Source organism: Bidens hawaiensis, unplaced genomic scaffold (genome assembly GCF_021521415.1).
Source record: "Bidens hawaiensis isolate Kalapana, Puna unplaced genomic scaffold, B.hawaiensis_p1.1 tig00032050_1, whole genome shotgun sequence".
NCBI classification, from domain to species: Eukaryota; Viridiplantae; Streptophyta; class Magnoliopsida; order Asterales; family Asteraceae; genus Bidens; species Bidens hawaiensis.
The window spans coordinates 97,786-105,920 of record NW_027505233.1 but is presented as its reverse complement, the minus strand read 5'-3'; the positions used below and the strand labels follow the sequence as shown (position 1 = coordinate 105,920).

Genomic DNA, 8,135 nt, shown 5'->3' with positions numbered 1-8,135 from the left:
TAACACCCTCAGCCAAAAGGGCATAAAGGTTGCAAGAACTCAAGATTAACCTTGAAAGCATGACATCGCCCTCCATCTCAGAAATGGTGTTACGAACCCCAGGAGGAGCAAAGTTAGCCAAGACATCAGCACAGACTTCTGGATCTTTAAAGCTATCCCCAACCTTAACATTCCACTCAGGAACATAAACCTCATTCCCATCCAACCCTTGAACCGAAGCCATCACAGCCTTCTTACCAGTTGACTTCTTCTTGGAAATAACCAAACCCTGCTCCTTTTCTCCCTCCACACTTAGACCTTGAACTTCAACAACCTGACATCATCACTAACATCGAACGGTTCGTGAGAAGATGATGGGCTAGAAGACTTCATCAAACGCCGTGTGGAACAGCGAGTAGAAGCCTTAGGAGCAGCAGTCTTGGTAAAGCCTTTAACGTTCGGAACCCCCACATACCCTGAACCTTCGAACCTAGTCTCGTTCCCTCGAACCACAACATCATCCCCAGCAGTAGCTGCAACATCCGTAAACCCAACATCTGAAGTATCATCACTCTTCAAAAAATCCAAAGCCGACATAACTACAAAAACAAGGGAAATATATCAAAAGGCATATTAGAAAAACAAAACAAGTACAGGGTAAACAAACGCATACCCGTATCATCCCTCATAAGCACGGTATCCCGATTAGACTTATCCCATAATTTGCTAATTCCTAACAACACAAGAAGATGTTCGGGAAGAGGACGAAGACGCGATGGACACTTCCTAATCAAAACACATCATTCAACTCCGATTCGGTCTGATCTGGTTCGTTTAAAACAGCCTCGGGTTGTCTCCAAACGGATTTGAAAGGAAGAATGGAATCAGAAACAAAGAAAAACCGGTCCTTCCAAGAACCAAGGGTCGTAACCGTCAAGGAAACTAAACATGTATCAACCTGAGTATGTTCAAAAGTGTACCAATCGCCGTTCTTCGCTAAACGAAAGAAACGGCGAAAACCCAAAAGCGACAGATCATGTCCTAAAGCTCTACATAATACTTCAAAGTGTAAAACCCTAGCAAGCCCTAAGGGGTGAATCTGACCAAATGACACACGGTAATACTCCAACACATTCAAAACAAAAATCGAAAACGGATGGTGGAGGTTCAAGAATTCAAAATGCTGGCAATAAAGAGCGATGAAACCCGCCGGACAACGATCGATTAAAGCTTCGGCCGGTGGAGCAACCGGTTAAAATCTAAACCTATACCCCAATCGAGGCAGAAAGATTCAACTTCCTCTTGGGTTAATCGAGAAAAACTGACCAACAGATCCTTACGAGCACCCATAAAATCGAAAGAAAAAGGAAGGATTTTAACTAACCTGATGAAGGAATGAAAGAAACTTGATGAATGTTTGGAGAAAAGTGTGGAACTTTAAAAGAAAAACTGAAGAAAATGAACAGTTATCGCTATTATCAAGGACAGTTATTGGGAACCGCAACATGCAATAACTATCACATCAACTGTCTAGTCAGAAATTCAAAAAAATAACCAAAACCGTTTAAAGCCTCGAAGCCTCGAAGCCTTTAAGCAATAACAAAATGTGTGCAAAAGTCAGAAGCCCTTGAGCCTACTTCTCAAACGCCTCTGACTTGGGGGGCTGATGACGGGGGTAGCCCAAGGAATTGATAAAATGGTTTTCACACATTAACGCTAAAAGTGTTAGAAGGTTAAAAGCTTCTTTTCCCGCCCAAATTTAGGGAAACAAGTACGTGAACAGTAACCACGTGCAACAGTACCACGTCAAATCACTATTCACATCACTTTTCCCTCTGAACAAGGGACATGCTCAGAAAAAGTATTATTATTATAATCAATAACCAACGGTTAAAAGCTTCCCGCCCATAAAAGGTCAACACTCTAGCAAACTGGAGGTTAACTAGTTTACTCACTGGACAAAAGGCTTGCATCTCTCCCTCTATAAAAGGATGACCCAGCCATAAGCAAGAACACACCAGATTGGGGAGTTAACATGTACTCTCTAATCTTCTCTTCTTCCTTGAGAAACTAGCACTTTGCTTGTTTCTTTCTTACTTCAAAAATATCATAGCTTCACCAAGAGCTGCATCCAAAAACCGGTCTCAAACACCTCGGTCTTGGATCTTCGGTGAACTATAACAAAAACAACTAAACTAGTGAACCTCTCTCTACGTTTTGCAAACGTAGAGGGACACCATGACCTTCGTTAGGTTAACTTGAACCCTTGAAGCATGTTAGCCTAACCAGTCCGTTCACTATCATTGGTCTTATCTTTGTTGTAGCAACAATAGTCAACCATAATTCACGGGATTTGTTATCAATTATTATTTGTATATTTAGATAAAATAACCGGATTTGTTATCAATGATTGTTTATATATTTAGATAAAATAACCATGTTATTTTATCTAAATATACAAACAATCATTGATAACGAATCCCAAGTCTCGCTTGCCCTCGAAAATGCTTACAGTCAGCATTCGTTGGAACGTATGCATACTCTTAATGATACCCTTCGTCAAATGAAAAAGGGTTCTTCCACTGTTTCCGAGTATGGCCGCAAATTCAAACTTATTTGCGATCAGCTAGCCGCCATCGGTTACTTGGTGAAAGAACATGATAAAAACTGGCCTTGGATCTGCCTTCGAAACCTTCTCCACAACCCATCGAGCCCTCCCTTCATCCTCGTTTCGTGACTTGCTGTCCAAGGCAGAAAATCACGAACTGTTCTTGCAAGCTAATTATGCATATGATATTCTGGCTCGGGCAGGTTTAATGGATACTAAGCATGTGGCTACACCTCTCTCTACATCAGAAACATTCACCTCACAGGGAAATTTGTTTCATGATCCTACATTTTATAGATCCTTGGTTGGTGCTCTTCAATACCTTATCATTACACAACCGGATTTATCCTACGCGGTAAACCAAGCTAGTCAACACCTTCAATCACCCACTACTTCTCACTTTCAATTAGTTAAACGTATTCTAAGATATGTGAAAGGGACAATTTTTTTTTGCCTGACCTTTGATAGACCAATCACTACCAAATTAGTTGGTTATTCAGATGCTGATTGGGCAAGGTGCATCGAAACACGTCGGTCAACCTATGGTTATTCAATCTATCTAGGTGGGAACCTCTCTTGGAGTGCAAAGAAACAACCTACGGTCTCTAGATCAAGTTGTGAATATGAGTATCGTGCTATGGCAAATACTGCAGCTAAGATTACATGGCTCACACATCTTCTTTGTGAACTTCATGCTTTGCCCCCGGACCGACCTACCCTACTATGCGACAAAAAAAGTGCCATCTTCCTAAGTCAAAATCCAGTCTCTCATAAACAGGCCAAGCATATCGACATTGACTATCACTTTGTTCGTGAATTAGTCTCTTCTGGCCGTCTTTACACTAAGTTCGTTCCATCCAATCTTCAGGTGGCATATATTTTCACTAAGAGCCTTCCAATACCCCTCTTCGAATGATTTAGCACTATGCTTCGCGTTGGTCCCCCACCTGTTCGATTGACGGGGGTAATAGTCAACCATAATTCACGGGATTTGTTATCAATGATTGTTTGTATATTTAGATAATATATCATGCTATTTTAGGACTGATTATATGTCCATATTCATAGGATATGTTTAGCCAATTTATGATTGTAATTGTTTTGAACATAATCAGTCTTGGAGACTGTTATATATAATGACAAAAGCTAAATGATGTTTGTTTGTGTTAGTAAAAAAACAACCCCATCATAAGTCAAGGTATTAATCCTTGATCAACATTAACGTCATTTTATAGTTTGTCGTAGAGAAGCATGACTAAATTTGTAATAGATGACAGACATTGTCTTCATTTAACTTTGGTAATTATATATACACACTATGATGCATGGTTCTTTTACATGCATGTAAGTTGTTTGATTTATCTTTATTAAGTTAATTTTATTGCAATTCAAAGAAATGTTAGAATTAAAAAAGAAAAAAAAATCTAGTTCGACCAATCAATTGAGTTTTTATCTGCATGAATCACTTGGACAAAAGAAAAACGATCTAAGAACTCAGAACCGAACCAGACTTTGGTCCAAGAATCGTCCGATCCAGTCTTGTTAAAGATTGTTTTGTATCATCTAATAATCTCATATGCATAACAACACCATACATATGATCTTATCATTTGTCTATTAACATGACTCTAGCTAGAATCAATTTCTTGTTAATTAGTTTCCATGACCTGTTATCAATATTTTAGCTTTAATTACGTCTCTCCAACTATGATCATGATATTAATCATTTAACATTCAAAGCCAAAAAATGTAAAAAAATACATATATGTTTGGCCTAAGCAATAGTCGTTACATCTAAAGTTAAAACTTAAAAGCACCAACTGTGCCGGCTTCCCATGAGACTATTTCTATATTGACGAAAGTACAAAACAGTTGGTGGTTGCTGAATAAACCCAACATATCCAATATGCTCAATGCTTCATGCCACCATTAATACCTCTAAACACCTTCCATGCATGGATCCATTCCTCTTGATCACCACCACCATCCTCCTCCTTACACTACCACATGCCGCCACTCTATCGTTCCAAAAAACCGGTTTCAGCCCGAATGATGGTGACATAATATATGAAAGAGATGCATACCCTTCAAACAATGCAATCCAACTCACTACTAACCAACGTGACGTTCCTGCATCCGTTAGCATCGGTCGAGCCACTTATCGTGAACCTTTACACTTATGGGACCTCGCCTCACGCAACTTAACCGACTTCTCCACTCGCTTTACATTCACTATCAACTCTCTCAACAGTTCAAGGTACGGTGATGGGCTAGCTTTCTTTCTAGCACCAAACGGGTCCACGGTTCCTAGCAATGTCACCAACAGTGGGACCCTCGGTCTTACCCGTAACGACGAGGCGTTGAACTCTAGTAGCAGCCCGTTTGTTGCGGTTGAGTTTGATGTTTTTCAAAACACTTGGGACCCGAAAATTGAACATGTTGGGATTGATATAAGTTCTATGGACTCGGTTAAGAATGTGACGTGGCGGAGTAGGATACGAGAGGGTGAAACGTACGAAGCGGTTATAAGGTATGATTCTAGTTTGAATAACCTTAGTGTTGTGTTCACGGGTTTTGGTCCCACTTCCACTCTGCACCAACGGGTTTCTTATATTGTCGATCTGCGGGACCACTTGCCCGAGTGGGTCACCTTTGGGTTTTCTGGTGCAACGGGGAACAACACTGCGGTTATACATAGCATATACACATGGGATTTTAGTTCAAATCTTGGTATTGGTGAAAATACAATGGACCCGTCTTTGGGACCAGGGGCCGTGGCTAACCCTGGTCCCGTCGTGGCTAGACCCCAACCGGATAAAAGTAAAGCGGGGTTGGTGGCAGGTTTGGTGATTGGGTGTGTTTTGTTAACCGGTTTGGGCCTGGCTTTATTTATGTTAAAAAGGAAGAAAAACGGATTTAAAACCAAAGATGATCATGTTTTTGTTTTGGATGATGAGTTTGAAAAGGGTACCGGGCCGAAAAAGTTCTCATACAAAGAACTGGCCCGGGCCACAGGTAACTTTGCAGAGGAAGAAAAGCTCGGTGAAGGAGGTTTTGGGGGCGTTTATAGAGGATTCATGAAGGAAATGGACTCGTATGTTGCGGTCAAACGGGTGTCACGTGGGTCCCATCAAGGAATAAAGGAGTATGCATCGGAAGTTAAAACGATTAGCCGGTTACGACACCGGAACCTGTTCCAACTCGTGGGCTGGTGCCATGAAAAGAAAGAGTTGCTGTTGGTGTACGAGTTCATGCTAAACGGTAGCCTCGACTCACATTTGTTTTATGGAAAAAGCATGTTAAAGTGGCCCGTACGGTATCAAATTATTAAAGGTTTGGCGTCTGCGTTGCTTTATTTGCATGCGGAATGGGAGCAGTATGTTGTGCATCAGGACATTAAGTCGAGTAACGTCATGTTGGACTCAAGTTTCAATGCAAAGCTAGGGGACTTTGGTCTGGCTAGGTTTGTTGACCATGACAAGGGTGTACAAACAACCGCGATGGCTGGAACCATGGGCTACATGGCTCCAGAGTGTGTCCTGACGGGTCAAGCCAGCCGAGAAACAGATGTTTACAGCTTTGGAGTTGTGGCACTGGAAATAGCATGTGGAAGAAAACCAATGGAGCTCAAGGCTCCTAAAAACCAGATAAGATTGGTCGAGTGGGTTTGGGATCTTTACGGGTAACGAAAGGTTGTAGAAGCATCCGACAGTAGACTCGAGGGTGATTATGACGAGAAGGAAATGGAATGCTTGATGGTTGTTGGACTTTGGTGTGCACACCCGGACAGCAGTTTTCGGCCCTCGGTTAGACAAGTGATTAACGTTCTTAATTTTCAGACCCCGTTGCCATTAAAGATGCCTGTCCCAACTTACTTCACCCCATCTGTAAACCTTCAAATGTCTACTACAGTTTCACAAAGCAGTCACACCCAGAGCTCCTATGGCTATAACACAGATTCATCAAAGTGACTGTCTCATTCACTTGAATACATACATACATACATTGTTAAATTATGTTTCTTGTGGTTATTTTTTATGTTCTGTACCTAATTAATTTGTGTCTTCTTTTAGACTCTTTGTTCTTTTTCTTAAATACGGTAATCTGGTGCAGAAATTAATCACCCAAAGAATTAAATAAAATGTATTGGCTTTGGCCACTCAAAACAATTTAGAAGAAATCAAACATTTTTGACAGATCTAAAGTACCGACTAAAAAGGTAGATATTTGGGTGGTTTGAGACGATACGCCAAACCTCAACATGGGTAAAACTCATGCCGATTGTTTCACGGTATTCGTTTTTATACCATTGTCATGATGTCTGCTTCATTCCATTCCATTCCAAAAATAAGTATTCCAAAAATCCGGCTCTACAACCCAAAAATAAGTATTCCCGGATTAAAACGACGGACTTTGTTTTTTATGTTTTAGTTGTTATGTTTAGTATCGTTTATGTTTTAGCCTTCTTGTAAGTTTTTTTGATGGGTGCCATAATAATATTTAGTTGGATGGTCAGGTAAAGGAACGAGTTTGCTAAAGGAGTAGTATTTTAGTTTGTTTTTGAGTTTGGTGGTGAAACAAGTGGTGGAAACAAGTTATATATAGGTTTGGGCATCAAAAACCGGTTCCAACGGCTATATTACCGTTGGAACCGGTTCCAACGGCTAATTGGTGTCTAAAAAACCGGTTCCAACGGCTATATTACCGTTGGAACCGGTTCCAACGGCTAGTTTGACTTTTGTTTGACCCTTCAAAAAAAACCCGTCGGAACCGGTTTTTCCAGGTACGAACCGAACCGGTTCCAATTAAGAACCGGGTAGGAACCGGTTTGGAACTGATACTGACATACAAATAGGAGAACCGGGTACGATTTTCGGGTACAAAAATACCCAAACCGGGTATTGTACCAACCGGGTTGGAACTGGAACCGGTTCCGGTTCGGTTCCACCAGTTAGGTTCCGGAACCGGTTTTTTTGTGCACGTCTACAAGGTATTTTAATAAGATAGGATTATAAATTTTTTTATTCCACATATAAAAGATATCAAGCAGTGCTAATATATCTTTCGCAACCTGTACATTCAAATCATGTGCAATTCATTTATTATGGTTGGTTAAAATACAGACATGTACACAGTAACACAAGTAACATTCAAAAAAATCATCGTTAAATTAATATACGACAAAGCATCTCATAAAAACTATGTTTTCAATTTAAATAAATGGAACTGAAATCATGAATATACGACACGACACAATACATACAAGACATGCTGAATCATAAATTATGATGGACGTGTTATCCTTTGCAAAGTTGACTAATTTAATAAGTTGCTCTCTCGTCGGTTCGAGAAACTTTAGATATATCGGGGAAAAAATCATTCTCCGGAGTCCTTCTGGTACTGCCCTGTTTTACAAAATAATCAACTTGAATCCACATAAGCCTGAAAATATATATTAAGATAAAAGACTGAAAATAAGAGGCAGTTGTAATTTGCAAATTTATTGATTCATTCCAGAAGTACAATATTGTTACCAGATATGATGGTA

General features: G+C 40.2%; 1 pseudogene; it reads left to right on the top strand.

Moving 5' to 3' along the window:
- The first annotated feature begins 4,542 nt into the window (after nucleotides 1–4,542).
- On the top strand, nucleotides 4,543–6,558 carry LOC143611709 (L-type lectin-domain containing receptor kinase IX.1 pseudogene; annotated as a pseudogene).
- Nucleotides 6,559–8,135: the final 1,577 nt, after the last annotated feature.